The 16,491-nt window shown below is 35.2% G+C and overlaps 1 long non-coding RNA gene across 1 annotated transcript in view; it reads right to left on the reverse strand.

Moving 5' to 3' along the window:
- Nucleotides 1-15,991, reverse strand: part of LOC134760228 (uncharacterized) — a 47,132-nt gene extending 31,141 nt beyond the window's left edge. Inside the window, exons 1-3 of the long non-coding RNA XR_010137273.1 lie at nt 15,906-15,991; nt 14,297-14,349; nt 8,616-8,694 (exon numbers count right to left, since the gene is read on the reverse strand). This is a non-coding gene — a long non-coding RNA (uncharacterized LOC134760228). The remainder of the gene's footprint in view (nt 1-8,615; nt 8,695-14,296; nt 14,350-15,905) is intronic.
- Nucleotides 15,992-16,491: the final 500 nt, after the last annotated feature.

A 16,491-nucleotide genomic window follows, 5' to 3' on the forward strand; every position in this document is an offset into this window, starting at 1 on the left:
TCCAGGAGCAGCTAGAACCAGGAGGGACTTCCCCATGTGGGAAAATGTCCTCACAGGCAGTAAGCCCATTTGAGTCCACACAGCTGTGCTTCCCCCAGAATAGGAGCTGACACCGTACCTCACCCACTGTGGTCAACACAGCTACTGTGCTATGCCTTCTTGGAACTGGAACTACTGCTAGAGGGTGTCCTGCTCCAGGGATGAGTGGCTGCAGTACCCTCCCATTCCAGTGCTCAACCACCCCTGCCTGGTAGACCACCATCAATGAGCCAAACTGCTGCTACATCCTCTTCCATGGGGCCAAGTTGCAATGGAGCCACCATCTTTTTTTTTTTTTTTTAATTTAGATGTTCAGTTGTCCCACCATTTGTTGAAATGACTATTGCATTGCTTTTGTTCCTTGGTCAGTTATCATTTCCATGTCCATGGGATCAATGATCAGTTGAATATATTGATGTGGATGTACTTGTGGGCTTTCTGTTTTGTTCCATTGATCTATTTGTCTGTTGTTTCACCAGCACTTCACCATCTTGATTAATAAAGATTTATACTAAGTCTTGAAGTCAGGTAGGGTTTCAACAGGGAGTCTACCTCTCCCAGTTACAGCTGTGCCCTACCCCTCGGGACCAGGGCTGAAGCGTGCAATGCCTCCTGGGAAAATGGTACCAAAACAGATATATAGACCAATGGAACAGAACAGAGGCCTCAGAAATAACACCACACATCTACAACCATCTGATCTATGACAAACCTGACAAAAACAAGCAATGGGGAAAGGATTTCCTATTTAATAAATGGTGTTGGAAAAACTGGCTAGCCATCTGCAGAAAACTGAAACTGGGCCCTTTCCTTACACCTTATACAAAAATTCACTCAAGTTGGATTAAAGACTCAAATGTAAGACGTAAAACTACAAAAACCCTACAAGAAAATCTAGGCAATACCATTCAGGACATAGGCATGGGCAAAGACTTCATGACTAAAACACCAAAAGCAATGGTAACAATAGCCAAAATTGACAAAAGGGATCTAATTAAGCTAAAGAGCTTCTGCACAGCAAAAGAAACTATCATCAGAGTGAACAGACAACCTACAGAATGGGAGAAAATTTTTTGTTCAGGTCTTTTCCCATTTTTAAATTGGGCTGTTTGCTTTCTTACTGTTCTGTCTTTTATTACATACGTATTTTATAAGTATTTTATCCCAGTCTTTGCCTTTTCTTCTCATTCTCTTCACTTATTTCACAGAGCAGAAGTTTTTAATTTTTATGAAGTTCAGCCTATCAGTTTTCTTTCTTGTGTCATGGCTTTAATGTTGTACCTAAAAAGTCATTTCCCTACCCAACATCACCTTGATTTTCTCCTATACTTTCTTTTAGGAGTTCTATAGTTTTGCATTTTTCTTTAGTTTTATGATCCATTATCAGCTAATTATTGTGAAGGGTGTGAAGGTGTGGGTTTGCCCCCACACCTTTTTTTTTTTAATTTAGATGTTCAATTGTCCCACCATTTGTTAAAATGACTATTGTATTGCTTTTGTTCCTTGGTCAGTTATCATTTCCATGTCCATGGGATCAATGATCAGTTGAATATATTGATGTGGATGTACTTCTGGGCTTTCTGTTTTGTTCCATTGATCTATTTGTCTGTTGTTTCACCAATACTTCACCGTCTTGATTTATAAAGATTTATACTAAGTCTTAAGGTCAGGTAGGGTCAGTAATCCAACTTTATTCTCCTTCACTTTTGAGCTGGCTATACTGTTTTATTTATTTATTTATTGCCTTTCTGTATGAACTTTGAGATCACTTTGTTGATATTCAGAAAATTACTTGAAGAGATTTTGGTGGCAATTAGGTTGAATCTATAGACCTAGTTTGGAAAAAATGGTATCTTGACAATATTTGCTCTATTGATAAACGTGGACTCGCTCTCCATTTATTTAGTCTTTCTTTGACAGCTTTCATCAGAGTTTTGTATTATTTCTCATAAATATTGTATATATATCTTGTTAGATTTATACCTAAGTATTTAATTTTGAGGATGGTAATGTAAATAATATTGTGTTTTAATTTCAAGTTCCATTTGTTTATTGCTGATTTATAAAAAAGCAATTGACTTTTGGAGTATGAACATTGTATTCTGCAACCTTGCTATAATTGCCTATTAGTTCCAGGTGTTTTTTAATAGATCCTTCCAGACTATCTACATAGAAAATAATGTTATCTGCAAACAGTTTATTTATTTCTTCCTAATGCTTTTTCTTCATCTGTTTATATAATCATGTGCTTCTTTTTCTTTTTTAGCTTTTTGATATAATTAATTATAATAATCAATTCTCTAGTAATGAACCAGCCTCGCATACTTGGGAAAAATCGTATCTGGTTGTGGGTATAGTTCCTTTTATACTTTGTTGGATTTAATTTGCTTACATTTCACTGAGGATTTTTGAATCTATGTTTATGAGAGATATTAGCCTGTTATTTTCTTTTCTTAAAATATCTTTGGCTGGTTTTGATATTATGTAATGTTGAATTCATAGAGTGATTTAGGAAGTATTCCATCTTCATCTGTCTTCTTGAAGTAATTATAGAGAATTGGTACAATTTTCTTCTGAAATATGTAATGGAATTTACCAATGAACTTATCTGAACACAGTGCTTTCTGTTTGGGAAGTTTATTAATGTTTAATAAATTTCTTTAATAGATATTGGTTCATTCAGATTGTTTCTTTTTGTATTGTATTTTTCAAAGAATTGGTCTATTTCATCTAGTTTTTCAAATTTGTGAAATTCTAAATTTGTGAAATTAGATTTGTTTATAGTATTCCTTTATTAGCCTTTCCATGTCCATGGGATCTGTAGTAATGACTTATCTTTTATTTCCGATATTAGTAATTTGTGTTTTCTCTCTCTTACCCTTCAACCCCACAGTTATCATGGCTAAAAGTTTATAACTTTTATTGATCTACTCAAATAAACAGCTTTTGGTTTTATTGATTTTCTGTTGTTTCATTAATTTCTGGTTTAATTTTTATTATTTCCTTTCTACTGCTTACTTTGGACTTAATTACTCTTCTTTTTCTAATTTCCTAAGGTAGAAACTTGCAGTATTGATCTAAGATCTTTCTTATTTTCTGGTAAAAGCATTCAATGCTATAAATTTCTAAGCACTGTTTTCACTGTATCCCACAAATGTCGATAAGTTGCATTTTCATTTTCATTTAGTTCAAAATATTTAAAAGATTTTCCCAGCTTTACCGACATATGTCATCTTTTTTATGTTGCTATAACAGTACACCAGGGACTGGGTAATTTATACATAAAATATATGTATTTGACACACAATTCTGATGGTTCAGATTTCAAGATTGGGCATCTGTATTTGGTGAGGGCCTCTTGCTGCTTCAGTTCACAGCAGAAAGTGGAAAGGGAGTGGGCATGTGCAAAGAGATCACATGGCAGATGAGAGAGGAAGCCAAACTCACTTTTATAATGATGCACTTTCTAGTAACATTCAGTTCTATGAGAATGACAACTCACTCCTAGAAAAGGGCACTAATCTATGTATAAGGAATCTGCCTCCATGATCCAAACATCTACCACTGGGCCCCATCTCCCAACATACCACACTGGGGATCAAATTCCAACATAGGTTTCTGGTAGGGTCAAACTATATCCAAACCTTAGCAACATATAATTGAAAATTATTATATAAGTTCAGAGTGTATGACATGACATTTTTGGATGTGTATACACAGAAAATGATTATCAAAATCAAGCTAAATGATATATCCATCACCTTAAATAGCTATCTTTTTTTGTATTTGTGAGTCTGGTGAGAGTACTTAAGATCTACCCTCTTAGTAAGACATAAGGATACAATATATTATTATTAACTATTGTCACCATGACAGACACTTGGTCTCTTTTATTCAACTTATATTAATAACCAAAGTTTGTCCTCCTTGACCAACATCTACCCATTTTCCAACCCCCAACCTCTGGTAACAACCCTTCTGCTCCCTGTTTCTATGAATTTAATTTGTATAGAAAGTTTTTAAAAATATTTTAATATCCCTTAAGATTTCTTCATTGACCCGTGTGGTATTTAGAAGTGTGTTGTTTACTCTCGAAATATTTGAGGATTTTCTAGCTATCTTTCTATTACTGATTTTTAGCTTAATTTCATTGTGGTCTGAAATAAGACAATGTGTGGTTTTTATTCTTTTAAAATTGTTAAGGTGTGTTTTATTGCCCAGAGTGTGGCCTGTGTTGATGAATGCTCAGTGCAAGCTTGAGAAGTACATGTGATCTGCTGCTATTGGATATAGTAGTGCATAAATGACAATTATATCTAGTTGACTGATGGTAGTGTTGATTCTAACTATGTCTTTACTATTAATAATATTCTGCTTTCTGGATCTGTCCATTTTGAATAGAGGAGGTTTAAAGTCTCCAACTATAATAGTGGGTTTAACTTTTTCTCCTTATAGTTCTATCAGTTTTTGTTTTATATTTTTGGCGCTCTGTTTTTAAGTGCATAAACATTAAGGATGGTTATACCTTCTTACTATATTGACCTTTTTATCATTATGTAATACCCCCACTTATCCCTAATAAATTTCCTTGCTCTTAATTCATATGTTTGTTGGCTGCATAAATGTCTTCTTTTGCAAAGTGTCTGTTCATAGCCTTCACTTACTTTCTGGTATTTTTGAAATTAATAGAGCTATTCCTGTTTGTTTCCTTTCTGTTTTGTTTGCTTGTTTGTTTAGAGACAGACACACAGTTTGCTTTGTCACACAGTGTGGAGTACAGCGGTTCCATCATAGCTTACTGATGCCTCAAACTTTTGGTCTTAAACAATACTCTCACCTCAGCCTCTGTAGAAGCTGTGACTACAGGTGTACACCACCATGCCTAGTTAATTCTGTTGTACTTGTTGAGATAGGGGTCTCCCTGTTTTGCCCAGGCTAGTCTTGAACACCTGGCCTCAAGCAGTCCTCCTGCCTTGGCCTGACAATTTTTTCGGATTACAGGCATAAGCCACTGCACTTTGCCTTGTTTCTTTTAAATAGTTGAGCATGGTATATCTTTCTTCAACCTTTACTTTCAATGCATATGTGTATTATTTAGCATAGGTTTCTTGTAGAAAACATATAGCTGAGACTTCTTTTTGATTCTCAGTCATTACTACTTCAAATATTGCTTCTATTCTTTTCTCTATTTATTCTCCTGATAGTCTTATTACACATACGTTACACTTTTTGTAACTGTCTTACAGTTTCTAGTCTGTTTTTTCAAAAAAAAATTTTTTCAGTTTTGAAAATTTCTATTACAATATCCACAAGCTCATAAATTCCTTCAACTGTGTCCAGTCTACTAATGAGCCCATCGAGGAGATTCTTTATGTTTGTCACAGTGTGCTGTTGTTTAAATGTTTGTTTCCACCAAAGCTCATGGTGAAACTTAATCCCTATTGTAATAGAATTAAGGGGTGGGAAATACGACTATGGTATTCACTAAGTGGGACCTTTGGGAGGTAATTAGGATTAGAGGAGGTCATGAGGAGGGGTGGTATTCGTGGCTTTGTAGGGGTAGAAAGAGAAACCTGAGCCAGCACAGTCAGCCTCCTCAGCACATGATGCCCTGTACCACTTTAGCCCTCTGCATTGTGTCCCCACCAGCAAGAAGGCCCTCGCCAAACGTGCCGCACTTTACCGTGGACTTCCCAGCCCCCAGAACTGTAAGAAATACGTGACTTTTCTTTGTAAATTTGCCAGTCTCTCCAAGTATTCAGTTACAGCAACAAAAAAACTAGCACGATGTCTTTGATCTCGTGCATTTCTTTTGGATTTTTTATTTCTTAAAATTTTCTTGTCTCTGCTTACATTATGCATCTGTTCTTGCGTGTTGTCTGTTTTTTAAATAAAAAGCCTGAGCCCGTTACTCATAGTTTTGTTTGTTTGTTTAAATTTCTGGTTGGTTAATGCTAACATTCCTTCCATATCTGATCCTGGTTCTGATGCTTGTTCAATCTCTTCAAACTATCTATTTTTCCTTTTAGTCTGCATTGCAATTTTTTGTTGAGAAGTGAACATGGTGTTTTAGGAAAAAAAGGAGCTGCAGTAAACATGTCTTTTTTAATGTAGTAGTAAGACGTGTGGAAAAAGAAGTATATTATAGTCCTATGATTTGGTTTCAGCCTTTAGATGAGCTTATGTCCCTGGTTGTGAATTTCACTAGTAAATAGCAAGATTTGTCCCCTCTTAGGTGGGGCCGAATGGCTAGAGTGAGCTAAAATTGGGTATCTTTCTTCCTCCACATGGAAAGATGTAGCAGGCTGGAACTGGATATTTTTCTTCCCCGAGGTAGGGTAGTCTCTGAGAAAGTCACAGCAGCTTAGACTCTAATAATAGTTTCTCTTGGAGGGCAGGCCTTGATTAGAAGAACAGGGTGCTCTGGCATATTTCAAAGTGGTTCCTTTCCCCTCCTCTTGCTGGAAGCATAAGGGGATTTTTCTCTGATATTTACTGTGTGGGGTTCCCCCTGTGACTGAGTCCATCCCCTGATTTTTAACCCTCAGAGTTATTCACACTGAGTTTCCAAAAATCCATCAATCACAGTTTAGGTTTTCCTACCCAGGCACGTGTTCCCATGGAGGTTTGTGTTCATGGATTTCTCCTCTAATAAATTACAATTCTCTTTACTTGCCTGTCTGCCTTTCTAATTTGTACAGGCAGCAATATTCCCTGTGATCTTACTCTCTGATGTATTTAAGAAGAGTTGAACATTTTTAAAGTTTGTTTATTTTTAACTTATTGTTAGCATAGTGTGGCAAATTTCAAGCATCTAATATGCAGGTCCAGAAAGTCCAGCCATAAAACTTTAAGTTAAAGGCCTCTTTGCTTTCGGTATCATTTGAAAGCAGTTGTGCTTAATAATCTTTATACATAAGTTACTTTTAAATTAAATTAACTTCATATATATTTCACTTTCGACATTAATTAGTGAATAATATCTTCATAAACACCACAATCAGACTAATAAACAGTTACCAATTGCAAATATTAAGACACAGTTTACAAAATGCTAATTGAAGCCCTAGAGTTCTGGGATTAAAACCAAAAAGATACTATTAAAAAGGGACAAGAGAAGTATGTATCTGGAAAGAAATGCAGTTTGCAGAGATGAGCAGAATTGAATTCCTATTATCCAAGTTAATGATGGCATGCCTGTGATCTTCTAGAATGATAAAGCGTTATAAAAAAAATTGATGGACAATAATTAGCATAATCCTATGTTTCAGTGTGTCAGGAACAGTCCCAGTCTGCACCTATTTCTTAAGCATATTTATTAATAGCATCCCTGATTTGATTTATGCTTTAAATTTTAGGATTACCTTAGTAACAGTTGACACCTGTAAAATAATAACCTAGTGTCATGAAGCCCATTTTTATGAAAGACCACAGAAGAAAGTAAGTGTTGATATATTAGAGAAACTATTAATTCTGTAGGTTAATGGAGCATGTTTTGGGGTGATTTCAGTATCTTCCATCCGTTTTAGTGACATCAGCTGCTGCTGATGAACAAAGATACATCATCTATTATTTTTGAGCTATAGATCCAGTTTTCTAGTTGCTTCCTGGACATTTTCACTTTGATGTTTTACAGCATCACTGATACTAAGTCCCAAAGGAGTATTTTTTTCCTATATTTGCCTTCATTATTACTGTTAATGTCATTATCATTCACTACCCACTTAAACCATTAACGTGTGGCACGTGAACTTCTCCCTGTCTCTCTCCCTTAGAACGAAAGGATCACTATGCCTTTACTCTAAAATGTCTCAGAACTGCTTTTGTTTAGACCCTCGTTTTTTTGTCCCAAAATGTAGATTTTTTTCTACAGCTTCCTAACTCTACCACCAATTCCATATATTATATAAATTTCTAAAATAGATCGTATCATACTCCTACTTGAAATCTTGAATATTTTCCCATTGCTTTTAGCATCTTAAGCCATACTCCTGGGAACAGCATAGCAGGTCCTTCATAATATGGCCCAAACCCATTTTCATCTTGTACCTCTTCCCACTGCCCACAGCTCTCACAAAACAGAGCTGCAATTATTCTCAAGAAAAGACTCACATTTTCATGTCTATGCTTCTATCCACATGGAAATTGATCCTGGATATGACACTCCTTTCTCCAACTAACAATGTTATTTCATCCACCAAATATATTCTTGTTGAGGAAGAATTTCCCTAACACTGCCAGCTGACTTTGTCTCTTCCTTGTGCATGGTCTCCTAGTACAGGATTCATAATTCTGCCATCGCTGTTAGCTCACTGTATTGTATTTATTTACTTACTCATTCTATTTCCTCAGAGAGAAAGGCAGCCTCACAAGTGATGTGAGCTTCATTTTTGTCTTCAGCAATTGACATAGTGTCTAACCATGAGCAGGTTCTCAGTGAAGTTCTTTATTATTAAAATAAATTAATCTTCATTGTTTTATTGTTTACATAATAACATAAAATTGAAAGGCTAGGACAGTTGCTGGAAGGTTAACTGGAGGTTCATAATGACCTTTCAAAGGTTCACACTGCTTACCTTGTACAAGGAAAGAACCAGAAGAAAGTTCTACATTGTTGATAAGAAGCAAAAAATCAGGATTCTTTCTAATCTCCTACTGTGGATAAGAATTACAAAAGGTTTGTGTAGCATGATATCCAGGACATAAAAGATACTACATGGCAGCCAAGAGAAACTTTTAAAAACTAGAGCCTAGGTTAAATCATTGATTATTGGCAGATATGATTCCAAATTATCTTTTTAGGCAACAGATGCAACTTATTAATAATTTAATGCTGTAGCAAAGAACTACTGAAAATGATTCAAACAGAAACCCACCCCCTTAAGGTGTAATCTAGGGTTGGTATATATTTAGCTCAGTCTGCTTTCTCTAACCACAGAATCTTTAATATTTCTATAAAGCTCTATGCGAACCAAAGTGTATGCATGTTTCTTTGCAAAGGGTAACCTCTTGACAGCTTTGGAAAGTGGCTAGAACAAGTGTAACTTTCTTAGTTATAGAGAGAAGGGAACTGAGTCACAACACAGGAAAAGCTCAAGATCACAGAGCAAGCGAATGACAAAATTGGGAAAAGTGCTTATCTTGTTTTTATTCCAATTTCCTTTCTTCATTTAATGTTCTTTCATTCAAAATAACAACAAAAAAAGAGCTTTTACAAAATGATGAGCCATTTAAAAAACTTTGCTTTTGCTTGCAGTGTCTATGACAGGAAACAGGATTAATATATATAAGTCATGTTTAAACTACAGATGTTTTATAAAAGGGCATTTTGGATGACTCTCAGTTAAACTAAAAATTCAGTTAAAGTAATCTATTCTGGCTGATTAGGTTTTTACAGTAATAAAACTACAATAAGACCTGACCTTGAATTTCCACAGTGTCTTTCTTTTCCAGAGTTCGAAATGCCATCACAAAAGTGATCTGACATGCTAGTGATGGGACTGAGAGGGTTTGTTGTAGAGAATATCTATTCAGAGAAGGCTGGGCCTGCTATTGACTCTTAAAATTAAGATAATCAATGAATCTGCATTGTGGCTCATTCACTGTCATGCTCAGCAGCAACCTTCATCTGAAGGCATTTAATTCATTTAGTGTTCTAAATATATCACATGCTGTACAAGCCATTTTATAAAAGGAATTCTATGAACTCTATATTAAGCCTTATATTCCTACCAATGCAATATGAATATTAAGGATTTTCTTCCTACTTGTCATGCTAAAACTAGTGCTAAATGCTTTAGCTGGCAAGTAATATTGAGACATCAAAACACTTAATTTACTACAGGTAATCTTATTTCCTGAGATACTAAACACAGATAAACTTTTCTTTTAACCCCTCAGCTAATTCTTTCTGCCACCCATTCTAACCAGGGAGCATATTAATTACTCTCATTCATCATAAGTTTGGCCTTATGAATAAATAATACATCTACTTTTCTCTAAAAAATGTAATAACTTTTAAGTCTTTCCAAGAAGAGGGTTCCCATCCTTCCTTTAGTTGGAGACACAACCCCATTGACTTAGATGGAAGATCCTAGTGTAACAAGCACATTGTGTTCATTGACTTGCTTGGCCAACTGAACAATCCTTCACATTCATCAAGCAAACTTGGCCTATACGTGAATATGGGCACCAGCAAACCTGGCCTCTGTGGAGGATTATAAGGGAATTTCAGATGATTGGTACTGTGCTTGAGTTTAATCACATTGCTCTAGTTTGGAGGTCAGGTCCTGAGTCAATTAAATTACTTTTGCAAAGTCACAAACTGTAGATTTTTTTCCCAAGATTTAAAATAGTGCTGACTACAGAGTAACTAAATAGAAAATAAGTTGTAATAACAATAACAAACTGAGAACTGGAGTGAGGAATGAGTAAAAAATGCAACTAAATAATTAGGCATTCAAGCAGCAGTTTTAAAAATAAAATCATATGGCCATTTTATATGCCCATTTCATTCTTCTTTGCAGGTATCATTACATATATTTCTGTTATATAAAATATTGGTCACATGGAAAACATGTATATACATTTAAACATATAATATGTTTGAAGTAAAATTTAATGAAGTCCCAGAAAATGTTTTATCAGATTCTGAGGCTTTTGGAGGTGTATTCCCAGTGGGAAAGGAAGATGTTAGAAGGCTTTTTGTTTAAACTGTTAAAATTCCGGGATTCTTTCATGAAATGACAGCTAGAACTTTGAACAGAGCTCAGATTTCTTGGCAGAATCTTCAAACTGGAATATGCCTGGGAAGTTCCCTTGATAGCAAAAGTTGTAACCGATCTTGTGACTGAATTTCTGAGAGTTTAAAATATATTTGCTGAGTGTTATTGTCTGTACCAACAATATTATTAAGATATGGCAAGTTTATAACTAGATTAACTTCTAGAATAGAAAGACCTGCAAGTGGCAAAAATCACTGTCCATGATCAGTTTCAAAAAAAGTTTGTTTAAAATTACCTCCTGCTTTAATCATTTAAAAGAAATGAGAGGATAGCAAAGGAAAGGAAAAGAGAAAAAGTACCCATAAGCCAGAAATGTATCCATAAGTTTGATTAGCTATTTCACAGCCATATTATTGCTTCCCTTAATGCTAGTCATCAAAATGAAGAAAGTTGCTTTCCTTGTGGTGTAGTTCAGTAGTCCAAATTTGTACCCTCTCAATTTAAATTTATAATTGTTATTTAATCCTAAAAACTTATCTATGGTTACAAAATTGAGGAATACTGCATCACCACTAAGAGTATTTTTGATTATCATCATTAGTACCATTGTCATTATTTTCTATCTGGTGAGATGGAGGAAGTAGCACTGCATAAAATCATAAAAGGACCTCTTTATGCTTTCTATTTCTCCTAGGCAGGTATTTATTATAATAAACTGGACTTGCATATACAAACAGAAATCAACATCCTCTTAAAGATATCAATAAGAAAATCTATCATTAATCTGCTTTAGACCAATTATTCTCTATCAAATAGCATGTGAGCAAAGCTGTGTTTTCATCACTTAGATTTTTTCATAGTCTGGGTTGGATCCTGTTCTAATCTTGCACAGTTAGAAGTTTTAATGGTTTCCTTATTATTGGTGCCATACATCTTTTTTCTTTTTCTTACTACCCTCCTTTAAAATAAAAAGTTACATCTGTTTATGATATTTATTGATATATAGGCACACATTAAATATATTTTGAGAAATAAAAATAGTTAAACTATCCATGTGGCATAAAATTTAGAAGATACAAAAGGATATTCATTGGAAAATAAGTCTATTTTTCTCCTTACTCACCAGGCATCCAGATTCCCAGAAACTGTCATAAGTTGCTTGGATAATTTTTTTTAAAACTTTCAATGCATTTGCAAGCATAAATGTGTATGTAGTTATAGGTGAGTTTATACATTTTTAATACTTTCAGGCATTACACAATTTTCAGTAATGTGTATGTGTGTGTAATCATAGACACAGATTTTAGAGATGATTCCCTAAAAGAATCTGTAGATTTGTCTCATTATTTTTAAAGTTGGCACAGCATTCCAATGTAAATATAACCTCAGTATTTTAAAGTGCTTTCATTTGTCCCATGATTCTTGCCCTAAATTCAATCTTTCTTAAATTAAGACTATAATTATTTTGTTTGCTCTATCTTTATAGAGGATCTCCCTCCAAATTTAATAAACTAATAGTTTTATTTTTATTCTTAGATTTAAGGATTTACTGAGCATAAACTTTCATGTTGTTGAATACATTGTTGGTTGTCTACCCAATGGCCATCCCCCACCCGTTTTATTTCCTTTGTCTCATGATAGAAGCAGAAAATTCTGGCTACTCTTCTCTAGATTCCTGTAGGGCAGGAGTTAGCTATGTGAGCAAGCAAGTCCCAGTAAAAATAATGTCTTCTAGGGAAGTTTTGGGAAGCACTGTTTTCAAAGCTAAATGAAATGGTGTGCATGAGGAAATCCATGATGATCTTATTTCTTTGAAAGATGCCTGTGAATGAAATGCTTGGAACTACTTTGCATCCTTGATGTGACAAGGCTGCAGATAGCATGATAAGGGTGGCTATGTGAAAAGAGGAACAAAGTTCTCTTTGAGTCAGGATTCCACATTTGTTGCACTTATCTCCAGATTTCTTGTTGTGTGTGAAAAATAAACTTTGTCTTTATATGACTTTTAGTTGGACATTTTGTTACTAGCAAAGACATTTGAACTGACAGTGTCTCTAACATACTGCTAAGCACTGTGCATACTCTCTTTGTATCTGTTTAAGATAGACACCATATTTTTCTGTATTACTCTTGTAGTTCTTTACTTGTTGAGTGTTGTTGTCTATTTTTGTTTTTGTTGTTGTTGCTAGCAAGGAATACCTGAATCTGGGTAATATATTTTTTAAAAGTGGCTTATTTGGCTTACAGTTCTGCAGGCTGTATAAAATACATGGCACCAGCCTCTGCTTGATTTCTGGTGAGGGCCTCAGGCTGCTTCCACTCATGGTAGAAGGCAAAGTGGAGCTGGCTGTGCAGAGATCACATGGTAAGAGAGGAAGCAAGAGAGATGGGGTTAGGTGCCAGACTCCTTTCAACAAACAGCTCTCTGGAGAGCACTTAGAGAACTAATAGCGGGAGAATGCACTCACCTCCAACAAGAAAGGGCATTAATCAATCTGTCACTGAGAGATCCAGCTCCGTGACTCACACACCTCCCATTAGGCCTCACCTCCAATTTTGGGAATTAAATTTCAACATGAGATTTGGAGGGAATAAACATCTAAAGTATAGCATTACCTAACAGACATTTTTACTGGAATCTTGTGTTAAAAGTTACTTTGGTTATGATCGCTTATAACCATTAGTGAACAATATCTATCTTTATACTCTGTGATAAAATAAAGATAATAGCTATTAGCAGAACTACTGATGACTTTTTAATAACAGACTTTAAAATTCAAAAAATATTCATGAATAGGAGTAAAATATTGCTACATAAAATTTCATTCTCCCTAATTCTCTTTTTCTTGGCAAAAAGGCTGATTTCCTTTGTGAAATGAAAATGTCTAAGAAACATAAAAGACCATAATGACATGTGGCTTTTTAAAATTGTATTTTATGATACTAATGCATTAAGTGCAAGATAAGCTGCATTTATGGGTTTTCTTTTAGAATTTTGGAGAGACAATACTCATTAAAGGTCAATAACATTGCTTGTTTTTTAAAGAAATAATAGAATGTATTTTATGTCAGTCTTTTTCTTAAGAAATGGAATGAAGATATTAAGAAAAAATGTGATTTCAGTAAAAGTATATCTGACTTCTGTCTCCTGAATACCTATAGACTTTGGAAGAGATACCGAGCAGTGGTTTGGCCAGAAGTTCTGGCTAGATACTCTCCAGCATGACGATATATAACAGGAAGTGCTGACATGGCAAACCCCAGACAAGTCTTTTGGAAAAAGAAGAGTCAAGTCTCAACCATAAAAATCAGCACATAGCATAAGGGCAGGGGCATCTGGATTTCTCCAAGAAGCCATGGCCAACCTCAGACAAGATTTGAAAGGGGTATAGGTCAGAAACAAGAAAGTATGTCCTGGATGTATACTGAGTAATTCTATCTGCAGATGAGTAGATGGCAAATGAACACGCTAGAGTGCAATAACAAAACAGAGTCTAAGCAAAAAGGAATTCTGCATTCAGAAATTGACTTACGAAAGGATCATGCTTTATTGATAATTCTTCAGACCCTCACTTTATTCTATTCCCTTAAATGGTAGAGATACTTAAATAATGAAACAAAGCAAAATACAAGGAAATATATACCTTATCTTATAATAAAACTCAAAGTGAATAGCTACTCTACAAGATCCACTTCATGAGGAGCTGGATGGTGGCCTCTTCATCTAGAAAGAGGTCAGATGTAAACAAGGATTGTTGGATAAAAGTGCCATTTAATAATTTTAAAGGAAGAATTAGATGGGACTAATGCAGACACTTCATATTTGTTTGATAGTCATGAAGCTATAAAATTCACTGAGAAAGAATGCACAAACATTCTATTGCAGTTAATTATGTGGCAGTACTATGAAAATAACTTAAATTTTAGAGTCATAAATATTTTTACTGCTACAATTAGACAGTGGAAAAGAATTGTTACTATTCACTGGCATTCTTCAAAGTTAATCTCCATGATCCTGTTTTATAATGCATTTATGACAGCATAATCTCATCTCTACTATGTAAATTGAGTTGGATCTTATTTTCTTCTTTCATTTGTGGCACAGTTTGCTGGTGGTGGCTAGATGAACGTTTGGGTGAAAGATAATTTCGTTGCCCTCCAGCCCTTGAATGTCTGGTATAGCACAATCAGGGAATCGGTGTCACATTAAAGCAATTCTTATAATATAATCAAAGCTCTCATGTTGTACTCTCCTTCAGATGAAACAAACTAATGAAATATATTGACCCTGTTCACGCACTCCTGAAGCAAAATGACTAAGAGGTATCGAGACGACATGAAATACATTGACATTGATTGTGAAGTCGGCATTTCCCAGTCACATTGGGGGCTGATTAAAGTGTCACATTGACAGTATAGCCCCTTTTGAACAGGAAATTAATACCAGTTTGGTGGCAAAAAGATTCTTCTTCCAAAAGGAAACTTGCATCATCTTTAATGCTTCTTAGTAGAAAAAAAAAAAAAAAAGAGGTCACATGTTTTACACTAGTGTGGCCTTCAGTTTTCTTGTTATGAAATAATAATCAGGAATGTCAACACTGTAGTTATGTTAAAAAAAAAAATAGGATGCTGGCCTGCTGTGGTGGCTCACACCTGTAATCCCAGCACTCTGGGAGGCTGAGGCAGGCAGATTGCCTGAGGTCAGGAGTTCGAGAGCAGTCTGGCCAATATGGTGAAACCCCATCTCTACTAAAAATAATAAAAAATTAGTTGTGCCTGATGGCGTGTGCCTGTAATCCCATCTGCTCGGGAGGATGAGGCAGGGGAATTGCTTGAACCAGGGAGTTGCAGGTTGCAGTGAGCTGAGATCGCACCACTGCACTCCAGCCTGGGTGACAGAGCAAGACTCTGTTTCAAAAAAAAAAAAAAAAAAAAAAAAAAAAACTTAGGATGCCTATTGTGTTTCATGTTTATTTTGGTTATGAATAATACTAACAAATGAAGAGACAAAATAGAAATTTTTGAATCTTTCACTAACTCATTTGAGTGGGAATTTAGTTTAAATACTAAAAGATTAAAACATGAATGTTATATAAATATGTAAGCTTTATTTCTTATATATAGGATAAGAAAAGAACATACATAATAATTCTTAAATTCTGGTTGTTTGATGTTATAGCCACACATTTAATTCCATTGGCAGTAAATTGCTCTTTGTGGAAGCTACCACTTAGCACTGTTCTAGGATTCATAATGTAAAAGAATCTCCAAGATAAAGATCAAAGTGTGGACACACCTGATTTGCTAAGCCCTAACATCCTGTTCCCCCTTGTCGGGGGGAAGGAAATTATTACTCTAAGTTTCAGGTTTTCCATTGCTTCATTAATTTCCCTTCCACCCTTGTTTAATAATTCACTCAATAGATAATACAATGTTGGCATTCCTTGCCTTAGTAGATGAGTAACTGTTGCTTGTGTATGAGAGGCATTTTGCTAGGTGCTCTCTGGCAGAAGTCATATGAGAGGGATGAGACAGATGAAAAAGGTGGGATGGGGAGGTGTGTGACTAGGGCTGTCTTTCTGAAAGTCCAGCCATGGTAAGATCAAAAAGTAGGCATGCAGGCCTGAGTTCCTCTTGCCTGACTCAGAACCCAAATTCAGCATTGTTCCTACATTATTTACCTTCCCCTTTGCTGACCTTTTGTCTCCGTCACTACTGTGCTACAAAA

This window comes from Pongo abelii, chromosome 16 (genome assembly GCF_028885655.2).
Source record: "Pongo abelii isolate AG06213 chromosome 16, NHGRI_mPonAbe1-v2.0_pri, whole genome shotgun sequence".
Taxonomy (NCBI): Eukaryota; Metazoa; Chordata; class Mammalia; order Primates; family Hominidae; genus Pongo; species Pongo abelii.